Source organism: Saimiri boliviensis, chromosome 16 (genome assembly GCF_048565385.1).
Source record: "Saimiri boliviensis isolate mSaiBol1 chromosome 16, mSaiBol1.pri, whole genome shotgun sequence".
NCBI classification, from domain to species: domain Eukaryota; kingdom Metazoa; phylum Chordata; class Mammalia; order Primates; family Cebidae; genus Saimiri; species Saimiri boliviensis.
This window is the reverse complement of record NC_133464.1, coordinates 52788951-52812570: the sequence shown is the minus strand read 5'-3', so window position 1 is coordinate 52812570 and position 23620 is coordinate 52788951.

The window sequence follows — 23620 nt, the reverse complement described above, 5'->3', positions numbered from 1 at the left end:
ATTATAATACATAATATGAGAAATATTTGGAGTTTGCTGCAGAAATCAAGCCAGAATTCAGGATATATTTGACTGAAGTACTCATGTGCTAATCCCTCAGGAATTTAGAGCAAAGTGGATGGCAGCTGGATGGCCAGTTGAAAGCAAAGAATCTAACTTCTGGCAAAGCCCTGCGGATGTGAATCTAGCATACGAGAAATCTATATCTTCATAGTTGGCAGCACAGATTCCCAAATCTGGTTATTATTATCATCTTCAGTTTAAGGAGAAAAATAGTACAGTTGTAATAACATAAGTTATAGAATATCTAGGGCTCTAACACAAACTTTTTCTATTATACAGTGAGTTCTAGGAAGAGTGAAGCACAGTTTGACAGACACATACACAGATACAAACACACACACACAGAGTCAGAAGAGAAGTAGTCTATAATTTTTAAAATGTATATTTTTCAAGTATTAATAGATCACATATCAGTGTGTTTGACTGCCTAGTAAATATTCCAATGTCACTCTGAATTAGGTTAGGGGAAAGGAATGTAACGGAGGTTTCAAAAGACATGATTATATTTTCAGTGGATTAACAGTGATGGCCTAAAAGTTATAAATAATATGTATAACATTCAAAACAATACATCACTATTTTCTCAAAGTAGCATGTTTATCAACCTTTAGTCAGCTAATTGCTGTACAACGTGCATTTAAGTGATAGTTTTGCAATGATATTATTATTTAAAGTAATATTTAATATTGAAGGTAAAGTATTTATTCACTCCTCATTACCTTATGTCTTTCTCATAAATGTTAAAAATGATATATATTGTGCTCAATTACCTCATTACCTTCTAAACTGAACCCAAACCATATTTATTTTACCTATGTAGCTTTAAATTTTTATAATTTACTGTAGATTGGGAAAAATGTATGTGACTTAAACATGAGAATACTGAAGAATAGAACATTCCCATTGCCAACTTACATAATTTTTAAAAAGGATTCTCAGGACATAGGCATAGGCAAGGACTTCATGACCAAAACACCAAAAGCAATGGCAACAAAAGCCAAAATAGACAAATGGGACCTAATCAAACTCCACAGCTTCTGCACGGCAAAAGAAACAGTCAGTAGAGTGAATCGGCAACCAACAGAATGGGAAAAAATTTTTGCAGTCTACCCATCTGACAAGGGGCTGATATCCAGAATCTACAAAGAACTAAAACAGATCTACAAGAAAAAAACAAACAAGCCCATTCAAAAATGGGTGAAGGATATGAGCAGATACTTTACAAAAGAAGACATACAGGAGGCCAACAAACATATGAAAAAATGCTCATCATCATTGGTCATTAGAGAAATGCAAATCAAAACCACATTGAGATACCATCTCACACCAGTTAGAATGGCGATCATTAAAAAATCTGGAGACAGCAGATGCTGGAGAGGATGTGGAGAAATAGGAACACTTTTACACTGTTGGTGGGAATGTAAATTAATTCAACCATTGTGGAAGACAGTGTGGCGATTCCTCAATGACCTAAAAATAGAAATCCCATTTGACCCACCAATCCCATTACTGGGTATATATCCAAAGGATTATAAATCATTCTACTATAAGGACACATGCACACGAATGTTCATTGCAGCACTGTTTACAATAGCAAAGACCTGGAACCAACCCAAATGCCCAACGATGATAGACTGGATAGGGAAAATGTGGTACATATACACCATGGAATATTATGCAGCCATCAAAAATGAAGAGTTCACGTCCTTTGTAGGGACATGGATGAACCTGGAAACCATTATTCTCAGCAAACTGACACAAGAGCAGAAAATCAAACACCGAATGTTCTCACTCATAGGTGGGTGTTGAACAATAAGAACACATGGACACAGGGAGGGGAGCACTACACACTGGGGTCCGTTGGGGGGAAATGAGGGATTGATGGGGGAGGGTTGGGGGGTGGGGAGGTGGGAAGAGATAGCATGGGGAGAAAGGACAGATACAGGTGAGGGGATGGAAGGCAGAAAACCACAATGCCATGTGTGTACCTATGCAACAATCTTGCATGTTCTTCACATGTACCCCAAAACCTAAAATACAATAAAAAAAAAGGATTCTAAGTATCTCACACTTTGAAATGGCATTTTGCATTTGTGCCTCAAAATATTCCACTCACTCAGAACTTAAATAAATAAAAATCAGCTTATTTGCAAATAAAATACCTTGTTGTCCAAGGAGACATCTAATCTTTAAGTGTAGATGCTAAAGAAAATGTCACTTTTCACTCTTACCAAAGGCCTGTACAAATTACATAAAATGCCTTTATACTACATAGTCTTGTATATCTTTATACAATAATGTATGTCCATAGGACTACATAGGATAAACAATGAAGAAAGCGTCAATATATTTTCTGTACATATGCATACACACACACTCACTCACTCTTAAAAATATAAATGATTCAAAATAATGAAGTTATTTTTTATGAAGTTCCAGCCTAGACTTCTTTTCTTTTTTTTCTAATTTATTTTTTTTTTCTTTAAATGTTAGTGCATACCGGTGGTATTCTCATTCTTGGTTTCATTTCACTCTATCTTATCTCCTTGAGATATTTCTGCTACTGTTATTTAGAACTACTATGCTGTCTTCCAGGACTACTGTATCAGAATCTTTGGGTAAGTTGTTCTTGAATTCTGCATGATTTAATAAGCACTGTAGGTGATTCTCATTTACAGCTCCTAGGGTGATACCTATAAAATTTCTGTTATGGATGCTGGCTGATGATACTATGTCCTAAACTCCATACTCAATGTATCTTAAAAAAGTTGGACTCACACATAGAGATACTGACTGCAATCTTTCAGGGTTATCTCAGAGCTATCACAAGTCCTTAACAAGGATGCATCATATCATTCCCTGCATTATGTTCATCTCATGGATTTTCTAAAGGAGGTGTCAATACGAACACCTCTCCTCTCTCTCCAGACTAGAAAACTAAAATTCATCCATTGCTTAGCACTATTCTCTCACATTTTAACTGTTTATCATTGGTATGAATGCTAAATACTTCCTGAGTCAGTTTCATCACAGATCTCTACTGACACTGCCCCATTCAAGATGATTGTATTTCAGCTGCTTTTAGCCCGCATTCCCATCTACCACTAGTTATATTCCTTTCATATCCAGCTTGTCAATAACTACCAAAGTACTCATCTTAAATCCAAAATATTATATTTTTGATATTAACTAAAATTATTTTTCTTTGTGTCTCTTTGGTATATATTTGTATAATAAAATCCCTCATGATTGACCTCCACTCTTCTATATTGTCATCACATTACATTCATCTCATTCTCCTGCTAGACAATATTGGTCTTAATTCTTCACAAATATCATGAAGGTAAAATTTGAAATTATTCTCTTTTCAACGTTTTTGGTTATGCTAGCTTGAGATGTCTCCATCTGTCAGTATTGCCTCTCCTTTGACTTCTGTAATTCTTATTCAGGCTTTCACATTCTGTTCTAATGACAATGGCTTCAGTAAACTTTGAACCTTTCCTGTAGGATTTTAAGTACTCTTGTTCTTTGTATTTTCAAATATGCTGTTATCTCTATGACTTTGCATGTACATAGTTTTATATGCTTCATCTGTTTGTGCCACTGTCTATTCTGGTGTGTTCGTGTTCTATGGCTTTACTTAGTCTATCTATTTTTCTGGAATGCCAGCAGAACATCTCCATATAAGAGATTCTCAATAAATATAGTGGTTGAATGAATGAATGAAAAGTGTTTGTGGGTCTAAACACTATGAAAAAATAATATGGTTTCTTATTGATAAATTTGTGATTAGAAGCTTCCTAAGGAATTTTTAGTTTATATTACCTAAAGAAGAAGAGTAATCAGAAACTGAGGCATGTGTAGTTTATTTCTGACAGAAAGCTAGTTACATCCATTTCTCCTAGAAATGATATTCTCTCTTCTTAGTTTAGGTATATTTAGAGTATTCTAGTTTATTATAACCTGTATTTTCTTTCGTATCTCTCTTCTAAGTCTTTTACATTGTCATAAAAAGGGCAAAGATTTAGCATTAAATACTTATAGTACTTCCTACAATCACAAATAAATGGCTCATTATATCTTATTAAATGAGTTATTTTAAATTTCTTAAATTATATTGTTTATGCTCATATGAAAAATGTTATTAAAACTGAATAATTGTGATTAAAAGAGGAACATAACTCTTTTTTACTTTAAGTGATCTTCTTTAAGGAAAATGTTCTTGGAAAATTATTAATAAGGTATCTATCATGCAATCACTATGTTGCTTTAATTTGCTTTTTTCTCTAAAATACTGTAGTTTTGAGATCTTCTAAAACTAATAAATTTTAAATTATTGGCATTACAGGAATCTATTTTTAAAATTAAAGTAACCTAAGGCTAGTACCTGTGACATGTAAAATGGACTAAGATTTTGAGAACAGCCATCAAGCAATTATGATTTTCAGTTTATCTTTAAGTGCTCTCTCTCAAATATTTCATATAGTTAATACTGAATTTGGTGTCAGGTGGTTTGGGTGTAAGGTTTTATCCTCCCACATACTGGCTTTGTGAACTTAAACAAGTGAAAGCACCTTGTAAAATAAGATCCACATCCATTAAGCAGGGTTCTTGTTAGCTTGCAGGCTTATTTTTAAAATCAAGTGAATGATGTATGTAAAAGCACTTGGTAAATAATAAAGGATTAAGCAGTGCAGTATATACATTTTGTTATAACTTTTTATTTTAAAGGGCACACATTTTATTGTAAATGAGATTTTGTTTAGCAAGCATATATAAAAACTGAGATTTTAAAAATTTACTCCAAGTAATTAAATTTCAACAAGGATATTTAGAAAACAGAGATGCTGTGCTTCCAGCACAATAAACTCAGTGACAAGTAAAACTGCAAGTTGTTGTATAAAATTACAGACTATCTGCTTTTGCAGTAACCCTCTTTATGGCTTCAAAGAAAAACGATAATGTCAGGGTCTTGGGTGGCTCTAGGACATTGATTGCCAAACATAACCATTCTTTCAAATATTAGTAAACTAAGGACAGCAGGCTGCTGCAAGCTATTTTTCAGCCAAAAGGATTAGATTTGTCTCTTCGATGGGTCCGACATGTGGTATAGATTTCCAATGGGCTGAGGTTTTCCTAGTTACAGGGTGACTTTCTAAGAGTTGCTGCTTTCTGAGGGTGGAGAATGGCCCCTACCGGGGAATTGAAATTTAATATTTTGCATAGGAATGCCCTCCTCAGTAAGAAATTCTCCGTTGAGCTCAGTCTCTGTTAGGGACAGTCTCTCAGAGACTTAACTGTATGCTTAATACATGGGAACATTTGGGATATAATAAATAGGAATATTTTCATTTCTTCTGTACAGAACTGATGCTTCAAGATTCTGCAATAACAATGTTAATATCTCAACAGTGGTTGCTATGTGCCAAGCCCTGGTCTAAGCACATTACATATATTAATGCTTCTGATTCTCACAGCAACCATATGAAGTAACTATTATTATCATCCTAATTGCAATTGAAGAGACTGAGACATAGAAACATTAATTAATTTGTCCAAGTTCTCACAGCCATCAAGTGACGGAGCAGGGATTCAAACCCAAGCAGGCTATCTAATTCTGGAAACTGAGCCCAGAACTATCTTACACTGCCACATAGGGCCTAATATGATTTAAGCAAAAAGAAAGAGGAAAGAGTACAAGCTAAAAACTGTACTTTCATATGTGTGTTTTTTCCACCTTAATTTTTTTTTAAACTGTGAGGAAGAAGAATCACATTAAATGCTCCCTACCCACATATAGATGTGTTTTGGGGGGTACATATAATCTAGAAAACCTTGGTGGGAAATACTTCTACATTTCTGTGCCTTGCATATTTGAGGAGACCATCCTCAATTCTTCCCCATAGAGGCCAGAGATGGGCATGTACACAGTGATGTTCCAGAGTCTCTTCCTTTTGTAATTAGAGGGAAAGGATATGAGATTATTTCCTATTTCATTCTCTACCTTCCAGACCCTATGCAAAGAAAACAAGGGGAAATATTTATAATTAAGTAAAACTGATAAGACATGTTCAATTCAGTTTTGAAAATGAATTCAACATGTTTCTCTAGAGATATCATGATTATTTGTATAAATAACACACAAAGTGCTTCTGCTATTTAGCTTTGTGTGAGATTTTCCATATCACTGAGGTTTAGGGAATACCACTTAGGGGAAAAAAGCAATTTTAAGGTTATCATATAAGTGACAAAGACATTAATCTGACAAGATATGCTCAAGAGACCCAAGATGCAGCTGCAGAATTCCTTTTGGCTCTCTCACCCATAATTTCACGGAGCTTGGTATAATTAACACACTTCGTGGGATTTAAGTAACATTTGTTGCTTCTCTATCAGAATGCAAATTTGAGAATGATATGGATCTGCACAGGAGACGGGAACAACTGTTCACGAGGTAATAACTTGTGCACTACTTCCCAATGCAGAAAGAGGTGACAGATACAGCATCATTCAGGTTTTATTGGGGAGTTAACATATGTTTTATTGCAGCTACAAATGCTAAAACCAGATATGTCATAAAATTAACTAAAATTAAATGGTTTATTGCCATTTTGGAATTCTTAGTCTCCATTTTCTTAAAAACTATATGAAATAATAGGACCTGCTGTGGTTTGATGACTGTATCTGTGTGTATATGTGGGAATATAATCATCTAAACAATAAAAGTTTTCACTGGGTCAGTAGCTTCTGTTTGGACAGGAAGAAATTATCTCAACAATAGGAAGTAATTACTGCTGGGAGTGTGTGTGTGTGTGTGTGTGTGTGTGCATGTGTGTGTGTGCACATGTGTGTGTGTATACATTAACTGGTGATATTACAGTCAAGCTTTCTTAACCATGGGACACATTTTCTTCAATAATAGTTTGCAGCATTGGATATAAGAATCAATTATAGAAATGGTTTATTCCCTCATTCTATATTCAGGTAAAACAAAAGCAACGTAACCCAAACCTCTCATTATACAGAGATAGGATACCCTGATTTATTTACTTTTTTTTCCTAATTCTGAAATTTGTGTGACAAAAATCAGTCAGTGAAAAACATGCAAATAATCTACTCCATGATAAATCTTTTGAACAGATTTAATATAGGAACAAAATTGAAGGTATGTACTGTTTTTAGTTAACAAAAAAATTGAATGCAAAATAATAAATGTACAAATAATTTTTTTACAACTGTATAATGCATGTCTGCATTTGTGTATACATAATATTCATAAATAAGGAGGAAATGCTGGATATCTCATCTAGTGCTTTAAATTTTGTATTTTTTAAAAGTTAATTTCTTTAGGCTCATTGTCTACAGTAAGTCTGCTAACCAGGTTTGCTCACATCTATTGCTCTGTCATCTATGACAAGAATAATTAATCATATAAAACCAGAAACATGCTACAGATCAAGTTTTCCTTCATGTGTTTGGCTTTGGCAGAACTCTGATCCAAGAGAATGCTCCTACGCTTTTATACGCATAAAACTGTATTGAAGGCTCATTTATCCCATATGTCTCTTATTTTTATTTAACCACAGACAAATTATTTTAAGCTTTCAAGATCATTTTAGGGTACTACAGCAGTACTTCTTTATATCAATAGTACATTTCAAAAATAAATTATGAGAAATGTAGTGGCTAAGCTAGTATGAACAGCGTACTGAATAAAATCAAAGTCTCATTATCATACACATGAAAAGAAGGTAAGAGCACCTAAGTAGAAATGGTGCTTTTGAATTCCAAACTTTACTCTACAGACGATATATCAAAGCCTACTGAAAAGGAGAAATCTACTAGAAAGAAAAAGAAATGAAGTCTATGTAGAAGTCAAGCTTTCTTGCAAGTCGTCAAAGGGAAGTACACCACTACTGAAGTAAGTGAAGTAGGGGGGAAAAGTGACAGGAACACGTGGTTCTACTGGAAGCTCAGAACTTATGAAGAGATAAAAAGTTTGAGCTGGTATGTAAATCGATGCACTGCTTCCTTCATCGAGAATGTCTTGTTAAGGAAAAGTGAAAGAAAGGTCTAATAAACGAAACAATGAGCTGAGTGACTATGTTGCTTTACATTTTACCATAAGCTCTTTAATAGGTCATAGACTGGTAACAAAATTTGGGATGAGTAACCAGTCTAACACCATCCTTTGAGTATGGTGTCTTGCAAAGACAGTCCAAGTTTTAAATGATTAAACTGTGACACTAAAACAAACATTTCTTGCAGTTATACAGTGCAATTAAGGTGGTAAATCAAATATTAGAATTTAAGGGTGTAAGTATCTCAATAAAATTATAAATAAATGATTATTTGTAATTTATATTTATTTTCTTTGGTGACAAATAGTCATCTCATCCAATCTTAAAGTGGAATTGTTTCAAATTAATTTATCACACATATCTGCTAGTAGCAAAAGCTGAACTCAGGAAAAGTATTTCTAGTATGATATGAAATGTATCTCTTCTATCATTTTTAAGCCAACATTGGCTTTATGTGCATAATTTAGCTAATAGTGCCAGGTCATTCCACACAAAACAACGCAATATCAAGCACTTGGTGATAATTCGGAGAAAATGTATTTTAATTGTTATAGATATCTTAATCACATCTAAATTCTGAATGTGTTTATATTGTTATAACCTCTTGAAAATCGTTCTTGAAACATTCTTGAAATCATTCTTGAAATCATTCTTGAAACACTTTCCAGCTGCATTCTCATTTACACAATTTTGTATAAGTGAGATACTGGTTCCCAGATATTTTCCTCCAAGTTATCACCAATATTGTTCAGATATCTGAGGTTCTTTCTGTAATACAAAGCCAAGTTCTTCTCTACAAACCTCACATGAAAAATCAGAGGAAGAAAATTGTCTTCATTCTTATTTGTACCAGTCCACAAAGAACCTCTGGATTTATTTAATGATATTTAAGCTATTTCCAGACAATTGAACTTTAATACTGAACAATTTTTTAACTCCATATTTATGTATCACATTAGTATCAAATAAAAATACAATATTTCATTCAACATATCTATTGTTTAGAATTTCATTTAAAAATGATTTCTCCATCTCCAGATTAATACACGTTAGATCTTAGCTCAGGTCTTAAAGTTAACCTTAAACCATAACAAAAATTCCAGTTGCAGATGAATACATAAGAATTACTTACATCCAGATGGTCTGAAAAGTCAAGAATACTGCATGTGTGACAACTGGCCCTTCAAGTTTCAGTGTGGAGTTCTGTGATCATACAATTCTCATCTAGTCTGCCTGATAGTGCTTTTAAAAATATTTCTATCTTGCAAATTAAATTTATGGGAATTACATTGCTATTTTTTAAGACAGATTAAATGTTTGGTATTTAAAGTACCAAGTAAATAGTCTTGAAAAGGAAAGAAACTCATTGCAATGGCATGTCATATTGATTCTTATCTACATATTTACCAGGGTTTAGTCATATGTAGGCACATATAGGGATTAGTGCCATGCCTTCCTGCCCAATCTTCAGCCTCATTATTTTTACATAAAGGTATTAAGGGTCTCTTGAAGACTACATCACCTAAAGTAGATTGCATATGCACAAGTTTAGTTGAAAAATCATGTCTAAAGCAACACACTTTTGGAAAGGAGTCAGTGCATCACAGTACCTATCAGTTAGACTTTCCTGTGTTAATACACTAAAGTCATAAATTAATCTTAAATCAAGAAGCCTGTAAAAAAAAGTAAGGAAAAAATGGTTTTTACGTTGCAGTGTGCATTTTAGTCCACTTTGAAAAAATAAAATTGTGTCAGAATTTCTGGCAATTTCTGCAGCAAAAGGGGTTAGAACTTTCAACTTCAGCAGCTCCATAAAACAGCACCCCAGATAACTATTAGTGCCTTTCTCATTGTCTAACACTGTTAATAAAGATATTAGTAGTTACTATCAAGACTAATGATGACTTCAGTGGTCACCAGCTGGTTACTTATTGCTTCTAACATTGTCATTGGTAATAGGTAACAGGAAGGTGAGGAATAGAAACATTTAGGGAGTTTCCAGAATTAGAAAGAATATAGTAAGAAAAAGACATATTCCCAATTTCTACTGTGACTAATTTAGCTTTACTATTCTCCCACTCCCACTTACTCCCCTTCCAGAGTCTGTGGCTGGGTAAATAAGTGTTACGTCATTAAAACAGTGGTAGAAACAGCATATGGAATCTAAAGTTTAAAACTTTATTGCTTCAGTTTGATTCAGCCTAGTTTATTGATGAAAATTTAATGAAAATTTAATAATGTTATTACTCTAGACTGGGTGCAGTGGGTCACACTTATAACCAAAAGGCTTTGGGGCACCAAGATGGGAGGAGCCGGGCAACATAGCAAGACCCCATCTCTACCAAAATAAGTAAGTAAATAAATAAATAACCAGACATTGCAGTATACACCTGTAGTCTCAGTTACTTAACAAACTGAGGTTTCAGTTTCACTTGAGTCCAGAAGCTTGAGGTTGTAGTGAGCTATAATTCCTCTATTGCACACCAAACTGGGCAACAGAGTGAGACCTTGTCTCAAAAGTATATATATTATTACTCTAAGACAAAAATAAATAGATTTTATAATTTTTATTTTCTATTATCTCAATGAAAATAATTATAAATATGAATGTTTAGAGTTTATTATTATGTAAATTTGGAGGGTGATTTTTCCCTAATGGGGCATTATCTTTGAATAGCCTTAAGATATATGTGGTGAATCACAGCCAATATTGGAAAGTCCAAGACAGGGATAAACACGAATAAAATAAGTTTTGCTGTGTCTCCCAAACAATGTCCAAATACTCAACTGATATGCATTAGTAAATATAACATGAAATATAAAAATAAAAATTAAATACAATAAAAAATTTTGATTAAGAAATGCTGATAAAATAGCAAATTTATTTAATACTTCCTAGGTAGTAGACTTTCAATAACCTTTTGATAAGATATCCTATTAATAGAAAACATATAGGTATTCTAGTCAGAAGTAAGCATAATCCACGTTTGGCATTAATTTATTTTAATTAAGAACATTTTCTGTTTTCCCTGTAACCTCAAATGGCAAATCTCTGATATATCATCTTATCACAACAGAAATATTCTTCCATATGTGGAGGGGAAAAATTTTATGTAGTTTTCTTTCTGTGTAATTCTCCCTTCCCAATAGGCTTTTAATTTCTAACATTCCTACCAACCCTCCCATTAGAATTACCCTCCCTCAGAACTCAATAATTATTGACCAACTAGTTTTTAATTATAAGGAACATGTCTTTGAATTCTACTAAGCACACTATTTATTCAGTAATCCTTAATCACAATTTCAGGACTCAGGGCATTAAAATTAATTTACTCTTTAGAGATGAGAATAGATTGCCCATCAGAAGAGGAAACATTTAAATGTACTTTTTATAAGAAGATTAAAGAGCTCACAAGGCATTGATAAAGCCTGCAGTCTATTTAAAAAAAAAAAAGTAATCTGATAAATTAAGTGTATGTGACTCAAATACAGCATATATTATTCTAATTAGTTTTTATTATATAAATTAAAAATTATTTTAGTTTCTAGAGTATCCAGAATGATTGATGAATTATCTCTGTTGATTATGCAATTTCTGTATATGAAAAAACAAATAATCCTCTTTGTTTTGATTTTTTAATCTTTTACCTAAGCACCTATATTTCACCCACTTAGGTGTGTTTAATTTTGAACCCCATAATCAAAAATCAAACTTTATTACTCTTTAATTTTTCTTTTTGATTCATTATTCCCTCTGGTATCTCAAAATGTTTTGATAATGAAATTTCCCAATACACAATTATGAGATAAGGGCTCACCAAAAATACAATCATGAAATATACTTACCTACTCCCTGATAACATGACAGTGATTTACATTCAATCCAAAACATGTTAATAAGTGGCATATTTCATTCTGTCTATTCATGTACAATATGCTATTATTACAATTCATTAGTTATTTTCACCCTTTTTGTTATTTATATCAAATTTTCCCACTAAGAGCCTTTTTTTCTTTCACATTTCTCCTGTTTTTGTTTCCCACATTGAAGTTCCATTCAAATATTTCCGAGCGGTTGTCTAGTTAAGCCATGGGAACTCCTATGTTGCCGTACAAAGTGCCCTGCTTATAGTAACCGTGCAGTAAATGCATACTTTTGAGATATACAAGTACAATTCCAATCAGTATGTCCCATGATAAAAGTCTTTATGAACTTTTAAAATTATATAGTACAAATTATCTTCTCCATAACAATGAATAAAATAAAGCATTACATATAACAATTGTTGAAAAAATATAGTCAAGACAGAACATGTTTTTTTTAATTTCAAGTGGAGGCTTTGAAGAACATTAAGTTTATTCAGGCTTCTTTTAAGCAGGTGTACTGTGGATTATTACCTATATCCCTTGACTATTTCCAAATGAAGGAAAGGAAGCTACACAGTTTACCCTGAAAAACACTTTATGATGCCATAATCATCTTGAAAGCAACACATCTTGACTATATTCACAATTACTTGTTTGAACTACTTTAAAAAACTGTTACTTATTATAAAATTTGTTTTTATATTTTTTCATTAAACTTACTACAACATACATTATTAAGTGTGAAAATGTTATGTTAAGCATAGTTACAAGATAAAAGACCAAAAGCACGATAATTTTTTTTTAAAAATGAGAAATTTAATTTTATCAAAATTAAAAACTTATCTGCAAAAGACACTGTTGGAATAATGAAATGAAAAACAAACCACAGAACGGAGAAGATATTATATATATATATATATATAATGTATTCTCAGAACATATAATTATATAATAATATCATATATAATTAAATAATATATATAAAAATATGTTCTCAATTCTGTGGCTTGTTTTTCAAACAAATATTTCAGACAAATTGAGCAGACAATTCACCAAAGATGATATGTAGATGATAAATGAGTACATGAAAAAATGCTCAGTATCACTGGTCACTGGGACAAATGTAAATGAAACTGTGATGAGATACAAACGGATACCTATGGAATGGCTAAAATTAAAAAAAAATTGATAATACAAAGTTATTTCAAGGGTCAGAACAACTATAATTCTCATTTGTTGCTGGTAAGAATGCAATATGTTAAAGTCACTTTGGAAAATATTTTAGCAATTGTCTATAATAAAGTTAGACATGTTTTCTGAATGACCCAGCAATTCCAACCAAGGAGCAATGAAATTTATGTTGATGCAAAAACTGAACATAGATGTTTATGGCATCTTTATTCATAACTTTCCCAAACTGAAGACAATATAAATATCCTTCATTGTTGAATAGACAGACAAATTCTGGTAGATAAGATGAAATAATACACAGCACTATAAAGGGATAATCTAGTGATAGATATAAAAGGGATAAATCTCAAATATGTTATGCTAAGTAGAAGAATTCATACTCAAAAAGCAGAATTATACACTATATTATGACATTTATATGACATTCTAGACAAGGTTATATTACAGAAACAGAAAACAAATTAGTAGTCACCACTAGGTAGGAATAGGAGACATGGAGTATAAGACACTACAAGGTGGGATAATTATTCTATGTCATGTTATGGTGGTTGTAACTCAGTTGTCTGTGTCAAATTTTATAGAACTGAATACCAAAAAGAGTGGGTTTTACTCTACATAAATAAATAAATAAAAAGAGAAATCAGAATCATACTAGGTAGGTTAGCAGCAACTACATACAGACTATAAAGCCTGCTTTCTGTATGGGGGGGCTTTAATTTGTGAAAACACTATAAATTCAAATAATATGTTATGTCTTTGCTTCTAAGTTAGAATACATTCTTATATTGAAATAACATAATAATTGTAGCTAATTTCTCAGCCTGTTCCACCATGTGTCTGGATTTTAGTAACCTTATTATTTAATATATGTATAATATCTAACCTTCATCTTTCTGTGGAGAAATGTGTACAAAAATCTATTTTTGACACACCTGAAATAATCATTGTACTGTTGGCTATAGTTGTATATTAAGTGTCAGGGTCATAGACTAAAAAAAAATACAAAATGTCAAAAATGTGTTAATGTTCTTCATCTGTAGCTACACAGGCTAATTTTACAAGTCAGTTAAATTGCAAATATTTACAATCATGGACCTAAAGTGACTAAAGCAGACGACAGTAACTGATGAACCTAAGGTAAGGAGGTGCTAGAAAGTAAGTTTGGAAATGATAAAATCTTGAAATTGGGAGTCCCAAGAAAAGTGTGTGTGTGTGTGTGTGTGTGTGTGTGTGTGTGTGTGTGTGTGTCTGATGTATGTAGTGTGTTTTCAATGAAGCCATGCAAAGTTTGCCGAAAAGCACCAGTCTACGATATCATCGCTATATCCTCCGTAGATTGTAGCTGATTTAGCAAAATAGTTAAAAAGAAAATGGAGATTTTTGGGTTTATTCTATATCCACAAAGAGAAAATATTTCACCCCCTTTTAGGAATTAAGAGAGAGAGAGAGAGAGAGAGAGAGAGAGAGATTGCAAAATTTAAAGATTTCTGCAAAGAACAAAATTGAGATTTTCTGATCTTCTCTTAGGAAATTAAAGTGGAAAAAATGAGAATCAAGGACAAATAATGGTAGCTGATGACTGCTAGAAAATAAGGCACTTGGTTCCCAGTTCCATAGATTTATGAAGTTGTATTCCCTCACAAGGAAATTCTCTACCATGACTGAGAGTAAGCTGTATGTGTGTTTGGGGCCTATTTTATTTCCTGGGAATGCTACAGATGGGACCAAAAGTGTATGCATAAGAGAAAAGTGGTGTTAATTTCCATATAACTTTGGCCAAGGATATAGTGTAGCACCCTTGGGAATGACATGTGTTTACATGAGCTTCATTTGTGGGAGCTCCATTCCACCGAGGCCTGCTGAAGCCATTAACTATATACACTAAACCCATATGCCATAATCAAAGATGGCAATGACAGCAAACTAAAAAGAGGACTGCAAATTGATCATGGGATGTCAACTAATGAAATGTCTCAGACTTTCTTCTTCATTCCAACCAACCCAGACCTAGAGGAACTAGTATAGGAAGTTGAGGGAGAGGAGATAGGCTTTAGATAAAGTATGAGAAAGGTTTTTGAAAATGAATAGAAATGAACTTTTAAGAACTAGAATGAGACTCTTCTAAAAAACCCATAATCACTGAAAAGTTATGCAAGTAAAATCAGCTGTTAGCAAAGGGCACTACTATCCTTTGGGAAAATGGCAGGGTTAACTGCAATTACTGGGAATATTTGTTTTATGTTTGTAAGCAATGAATTATGAAATCTCAAATAGTGGCTACATACATAATTCCATTTTCAAGTTAATGCTTATAACTGAAGAAATCTTGACTTAATATAAGTTTAATTGTGATATTTTGGAAGAATGAAAGAAAAAGCTCACTTACATAAAACATTTGAGAATTTATAACAAAAAGGTCAAATAAACAAGGAGAATCAAAGTTATAATTTTATTCTACATCCTAGAAGTGTCATTAAATCATTTCATTTAGATTGGTTGTTCAGAGGCAAGAAATGTTCAGATCCTCAATCTGAATATTAAAAAAAGAAGCAAACTTCAGAAATACATAAGTAAAATGTAAATATTTCTGTAGCTCAGATATGTGCGAGAGGCAATGGGAGTGGAGGAAGAAATTCTAAATATAATTGTTATCAAAGAAATGCTCTCAAGTCTACAGTGCAATTACAGAATATTCTCCAATGCAAACAACTTTAAAAACATTATAAATACTAATAGTCCCACTCTATATTTACTGACGAAATTTTAATAAACCATTTATATTTTATCTCTGATTGAAAAGTAGCCCTATAAGAAATCATCCAGTTTGAAATTTATTTAATGCACTCTTGCACATAGGTAATTGTCCATCGAGCTCCAAGATTAGTTATATTTGGTAGAAAATAATGTTGACTAATAGATGCCAATCATTCTGTTTTAAGGACATGTAGCTATACTTTGTTGTTTATTTACAAAAATTTTATGAATAATAGTCACTAGAAACGTTCAGATTTTGGACCACACTGCTCAGATCACTGAATAGCTCTTAGTGACTACTTCACAAATTTGTAAATGCAGTATAAAAACTTAATCTTTGTCGAAGTGATAAATTCAACTAAATTAAAAAAATATCGAGTGGCTGCTATATGACGAGTCTTGGATTCTGGGAAGTCAATGGTATAAGCTCATTTGAGAAAACAGCAAAGCTAACATGAAATACTGAACCTGGCAGGACCACAGTTACTATCAAAGGTTAGTAAGTGCCAGGTGACATGGGATTTTATATAAGAAATCAACCAAGCAATAAATAAAATGATGTGTCAGAGGAGCAATCCATAAAGAAATTTTTAAAAATCCACAAATATTTTATTTTACCTTCAACAATACCTTTACGGAAGAAACTTGATGTTTTACGAAAAATATCATCCCTGATCTTTGCTCTACTGCCTGGTAATTCATAACAAGTTTCTTCAGAAAGATTGAATGTTTTATCTCTTATGCCCTTTTCTGACCTGAAACCTGATTTCAATAAAATCTGCTACACAGAAAAGGTAGCTCTTGTCTTATTTTCATAAGATTTCTGTTCTGGATATTTGCCATAATTATATCCTCAATTATACTTAGTATTAAATACTTGATCTTATATTTAAAATGTTGGTTCATTTTATCACCACAGATCCAAAGGAGAGTTATTAAATAATATGTATGTCAAGTTCAGTATTACATCAATAGTATTAAAATTAAGTTTTAAATATATTTCTGTGTAAATATAGTCCACTGGGCCAATCCTGTCCCTTGGTTGTAAATTTGAGCAGGGCTATGCTTTCTGACTAGAATATGGGTGCAACCAAACATACTCCTGATATGGCTCAGACCCTGTAAAACATACACTTGATACATTCTTTTTACTTAAGGTCATGACAGCACACTGCATGCAATCTTGAGAATAATAATTTCAACTGAAAGCGAATTTGCTTTGTTATTTTCTTTCTTCCCTTTTCTTGGTTTTCCTCCCTGTGATATTTAGTAAAATAATAATTAACTTGGAAACCTGGAAACCTAACTCTCTTTTACAGATTTTGTTTAATTTATTTGGCCTATTTGGCTGCCTTGCTTTCAGTTTTCATTTCCTAGGTAGACATGTGAAAAACACTGCAGAGTGTTTTTCAACCTCAAATCTATCATCTGATTTCCTGAAATAATCACACTTACTGTTTTAGTGTCCTGGTGAATATGGGGCAGGTTTTCCCATTTCTAGGCAGCTATGCATAGAATTATAAAATCCTCAGAGGTCATTTGATTCATTAGTTTGCTATAGGGATTTTTTTTTCTTCCTTAGATATGTCAGGACACAAGAGCAACAAAACTCAGCCCTGAATCAATTCTGGACCACATAATCATAAAAGTCAATTGCCTTTTCCTTATCATGATATATGGAAGGTATACTATAGCATCCAGGTGCTAAGAAAAGTGTCAATATGCCTATGAAGCCTGAAAATCTCCGCAATTGAATGATATAGGATCTATAAATGGCACAGTGTGAAAACTATTAATTGGATATTCCATTGACTAAATAAATTTTCTGAAAAAGTGATATTACTAAACAAAAGACGTTGGGTTCCCTACAATAACTAAGAATAAGTCTTTTATTTCCCTAAAATTTAACAAACATGTAGCCTAGAAATTCTATTCTTTTAGGCTGTCTTTTTCTTTCATTGAGTAGCTCCTGAGACTAGATCATTATCAAATAACAGAAATTAAATAATAGAAATCTAGGACTGAAAGGGATACTGGGAATAGTCTTATTCATGGCTCTCTTACTAACAGATTTAAAACTAAGACCTAAAGTTGTTAGATACTTCATTCAAATTCACTCAGATAACTAATGAGTAATACCATGACTCAGAAATCAAAAAGTAATCTTACATATTTCAAGGAATATATTGAATTTAGTGCAGTAAGGAAGATGATTTAAAGTTCATGACAAATCTGCTCCTAAATTTGCTAGGAAATAAATAAAATAATAAAGAGAAATAATTATTTAATGAATCCTGGCTTGTAAATACAACGTTTGATCCATCAGAATCATTTCTGACTGATTCACATTCTTTATGGTTGGCTAAAAGGGGTTGTGGCTGCTCACCAAATTGGTAGGACTCCATGGTTGGATGAAAAAGGAAGATAATCAGTTGAATATTTGAACTGATTTCAAGAGGGATCCTTGAGTAGAGCTTCATGGACTTGAGCATAGTACAGTGATGTCTTGAAATAAATAGAGTGCACTCACTTATAAAATATTGAGAAATATGCACATTATTTTATTTTTTACAATTTGATAAATGCATAACCAATATATTTCTTGCCATGTTTGTATGAATGCCTTGATTTTAATTAGATCATCTATTATTGAGAAGTTAGACTTAAGGGTATTCTTGTCATCTGTTTTTACATGTATTTTAGGATAATGCATTCAGGAATTTTAAAATGTAAAGAGCTGAAGGTTTAGGAATACTTCATTATATGTATCTTATTTTAAAATATGGGTTTTAGCATTAAGAGATAACATAAGGCCGGGCGCGGTGGCTCAAGCCTGTAATCCCAGCACTTTGGGAGGCCGAGGCGGGTGGATCACGAGGTCGAGAGATCAAGACCATCCTGGTCAACATGGTGAAACCCCGTCTCTACTAAAAATACAAAAAACTAGCTGGGCGTGGTGGTGCGTGCCTGTAATCCCAGCTACTCAGGAGGCTGAGGCAGGAGAATTGCCTGAACCCAGGAGGCGGAGGTTGCGGTGAGCCGAGATCGCGCCATTGCACTCCAGCCTGGGTAACAAGAGCGAAACTCCGTCTCAAAAAAAAAAAAAAAAGAGATAACATAAATAATTTTGTTTGGGTAACCTTGTAATTTGCAGATATTTAGTTTAAGCCTTTCATTAATTAAGCAGCTATCTAAATCACATGAAAATAGAGCATTAGGAAAAAATGTTTTATATATTATATCCTTTCTATTATTTCAATTTTTCACTATTTCATTGGTTTTATTCTCTGTTATTTATTCAAAAGAATTGACAAGGCTTAAAAACATTGCTTCTCTGAAAAGTTTTTTCCCTTATGTAGAGATGGGCATCATTTATAAGATGCAGTAAATCACAATAAACCTTTACTTAAAAGGTTTGGAACTGGTAGAGAACTATGAATACTCTAAGTTATAGATATAAAGATTATGAATAATGATACACAGTGGCATTTTAGCTATCCTTTTTGTTGGAAAGACAAACAAGAAAGCCACTACCCCTTCAGAGATTTGGAATACCAAATCTATTAAGATAAGGAAATAGAAAATGATTGATGCTTCCTAACTAGCTGGCTTAAGGGAACCTTTTTAGATTCACAAACACCAATTTTTAAACAAGAAAATCAAATATTCAATAAATATTTGTTGAGTATTTACTGTGAATGAACCACCAAGCTATATGCTGCAAAGCATAGACAAAAAGTAAGACACAATCCCACTCTATAAATTGTATTACAATCTAGGAGGCGGGGAAAACCCCATAAAAATGAATAATTATTTCTGTAAAATGGCAAAACATCATATGCATCACAGAAAAGACATATGTCAGGTAGTATAAGTTTCAGACTCTCCTTCTTACCTCTCTGGAGATAACTTTAATAAATTTAAATCTTTGTTTCTGCTGTGTGACAGAGGCTGACCCTTGAGTGACTGTAGTCTAGTGTGGAGTGTAATAGAGTTGAGGCATTATAGAGATGGTAGTTTAAAGTACAAGGAGGAGGAGGAACAAGGTGAATGAGAGAGCTGAATATTAGGAATGTGGAGGGGTGGAAATGAATGGGTACATGGATATCAGCAGGAGACTGAGGAATCCAAGAAACAAAGAAGGAGGGATTGAGCTAACAGCAGATTAGGAAAATAAAAGGTACACGAAGTATATCGGAGAATATGATGGTCAAAAGAAGGAGGGATTGAGCTAACAGCAGATTAGGAAAATGAAAGGTACATGTAGTATATTGTAGAATATAGTGGTCAAAATCTAGTTGAACAATTTTGAACAAATAACTCTACCTCTCTAAGCTTTTGGTTTCATCAAAGGTTAAAAAAAAGAATCAGTAAATATTTATTGAACTCCTGCTGTGCACCAGACTTTTTTCCAGGACCCAAAGATCCAACTTTAATAACTCATAGCTTCTGCCTTTAAGAAGGCTGAAATGACTGTATAACATAAAAATAAAATTTTTGTTCTAAAATTCAGAATAACAAAATAAACAATAAAATCCATCAAAATTAGTTGAATTTCTAAGCACACTAGATTTACATGGTGAGGAAGTAGTAAGGTGCAAGAGCTTTCAAGTCATGATAGATCTTGATTCAAAAGGTCTCAGTCACTAATTCCCTGGAAGACACTTAGTCCTTGTGAGTGTGTTGTTTCTTGCTCTGGAGAATGTGAGTAATCACATTCCCATGCAAGAAATAAACTATGTGAGTTATTTATTCTTTTCTGTTCGATTGTTTATTCATCATTGCATACCCTAGTGCCCAAGACAGTACCTTATCCAATAGTCAAATAAAGAATATTGTTGAATAGAGTTTTTGGAAAGATTAAATAATAATTTGTTTAAAGTGCTTATGTACAAGAAGCAGCAAATAAAGATGCCAACACATGCTTATTAATTTAAAAATAAAGTGATATACCAGCTTTCAGCTGTAGTATCTGTGATATCTGAGGAAGAAATAAACATTTGAAGGACATATAGATTAGGACACTATTCAGTGAGAAAACCTTAAAATTCATTTTATTCTTTAAACATCTAGATTACTAACTGGAAAAAATAACTTGCCCATTGATTGGAAATGATCCTTTCTACCAGTTTAGAAAAGTTGATCCTATATAAGTTCTCAGGGAATAATAACAAAACTTACTTTAAAAGAGCACTTTAATGATCTCTGAATAAATAAAACACCTACCTTTTTCATAATGCCTTTCACCTTAGAATCAATAGACATGGAGCAACATTTTATTATTCTAGGGACCAACACATTTTTCAGATACTTGAGGATTCCTTCCTTGGTACCCTTACATTTTCAGGGAAATAGTCTAACCAATCCAAAGAATGGAAACTCACATAAAGCCCATAAACTCTGATGTTGCACTGTCACATATAAAGGAAAAAGGCCAAATGTGAAATGAGGACAGACTGTCTTCCTCAGGAACAGCAACAGTAAACATATTTCTTTTAAGCAGACAGAGAAGGTTGAATTAAAAATAGTATCAGTTGCAGGGCTCAGTGACTCACTCCTGTAATCCCAACACTTTGGGAAGCCGAGGCGGGTGGATCACCTGAGGTCAGGAGCTTGAGATCAACCTGGCCAACGTGGTGAAACCCCGACTCTACTAAAAATATAAAAATTAGCCAGGCGTGGTGGTGGGCACCTGTAATTCCAGCTGCTTATGAGGCTGAGGCAGGAGAATCGCTTAAACCCTGGAGGCAGAGATTGCAGTGAGCCAAGACTGTGCCATTGCACTCCAGCTTGGGTGACAAAGTAAGACTCCATCTCAAATCAAATAATAATAATATCAGGCATTTTAATGGATGTACTATTTTAAATACTGTGCAGTGTTTATACTTGCATTTAATAAGTGATGAGATTGAACCTTTGAGATTTGAAATGACTGGGTAAATTCATAGAGCATGCTGGTGGCAGTAGTCGTCATATTAAAACAAGTCTTAACACTGCTATTCCTTTTGTACTATAACTTCTTAAGGTCAGCATTACATTTATCTCAGTTGTAGACAACGTATCCACTACCCTGAACTTCAGAAAGCTTTCTACTAAAAAAGAGATTCTTGTCTATTCTGAGACACCCAATTATTTTCAAAGGTAAAATTTATATCAAAAATAGCCTTTTAATGGAAGGCATTTTTTCTTTGTAGATTACATGTAGAAAATAACTAGCACATGTATTATATTTTCTTGGTAATCAATAATCAATATCTATGCTCAGCTTATTATCACCATGATTACTTGTTATTAATATACACACTGAAGGTTACCAAACGCTATTCCTTAACAAAAAAGAAGAAAACACAAAGAAAGAGGGAGAAAAAAACCTGTCAAATTCCTTTGTTGGTACTTAGTTCATTTATTTTGACAAGCGCAGTTTAATTTTAACAACAGGCTTAATCAGCCTTAATGCTGACTCACTCCAGGGAACACAAAAGAGAAAGCCAGAATCAACGAAAGGGCAGGAAAGGTCTTCCCTTCCTTGTGGTAGAACACAAAATGTTTACTGCTTCCATTTATTTTATGATAGATTTTTTTAGACTAAGAATTAAAACATTTACTGAGTATCTTTTATCTCTGTAACGCTATGAGAATCGATACTTGAAATAGCTTTAAGATTTTTTCCATGACCCAAATAAAATTTGATGAAAATTTTTAATTTTTTTTCATTTCCTTCAAAGTTTGGACAATTCCCTAGTTTACTTCTGAAATTTACCTTACTATTCTGGGTTTGGTGAGGGCTCCAAGTCCTTACTAATTCTAAGATATTTACACATTGTCTTCTTTAAATGACAAAATCGCGTGCAATGTAATACTAAGGCAACTACCATTCAAAGTAATAGATAAACAAGCTCTCCTGCATTGCCTCAAAGTACAGACTGTCAATACATATGGAAAATTAAATTTAAAGGAAGCACTATTATATATTGTTACAAAGGGTTAAATCATGTCCCTAGGAATATAAAGATGAAGGAGCAGGTTGAGGCTTATATGTACATATATAAATAAGTAAACAAAGTTAAGAGATTTTTTTTTTCACCCAAGCTGGGGATAGAATATATTTAGAAGTGAATTTACCATACATTATGAAATATCATTAAGCCTAGAATAATGCTTAAATTTAAAGAACCTCATTAAACATATCCCATCCAAGGGCCTGGTGGAGGTGATGATGAGGGATCTAATGATATATTCCTATCATCACATATCTTTGTAACGTTTTAAATTTTAATAAGTAAAATTCACTCTAACATTTTACTTCAACTTCACCTCCATCATAATCTTCCTTGTATTAGTGGTTTTGGAGTAATTGTCAGCATATTTGGAATCTGTCTAAGGGAAGTTGAGTTAGAAATACCTATGGTTTGACTTAAAGGGATAGATGTTTGTATGGTTCACTGTTGTTTGCTTATAATGAAGCTGCCTTAAGGTATGAAAGTTTTCCAGCAAAACATCTACCATCTATTGTTTCAACATATACGGCATGTCTACCAATTCAGATCTTCTGGTAAAGCCAGAAGTCACAAAATCAGGTGGACATATTTTTTGTCCCCAGCACTACATATAGAGCTATATGGGCATTGAAGTAAAATGTAGATTTGACAAGGATATAAGAAGAA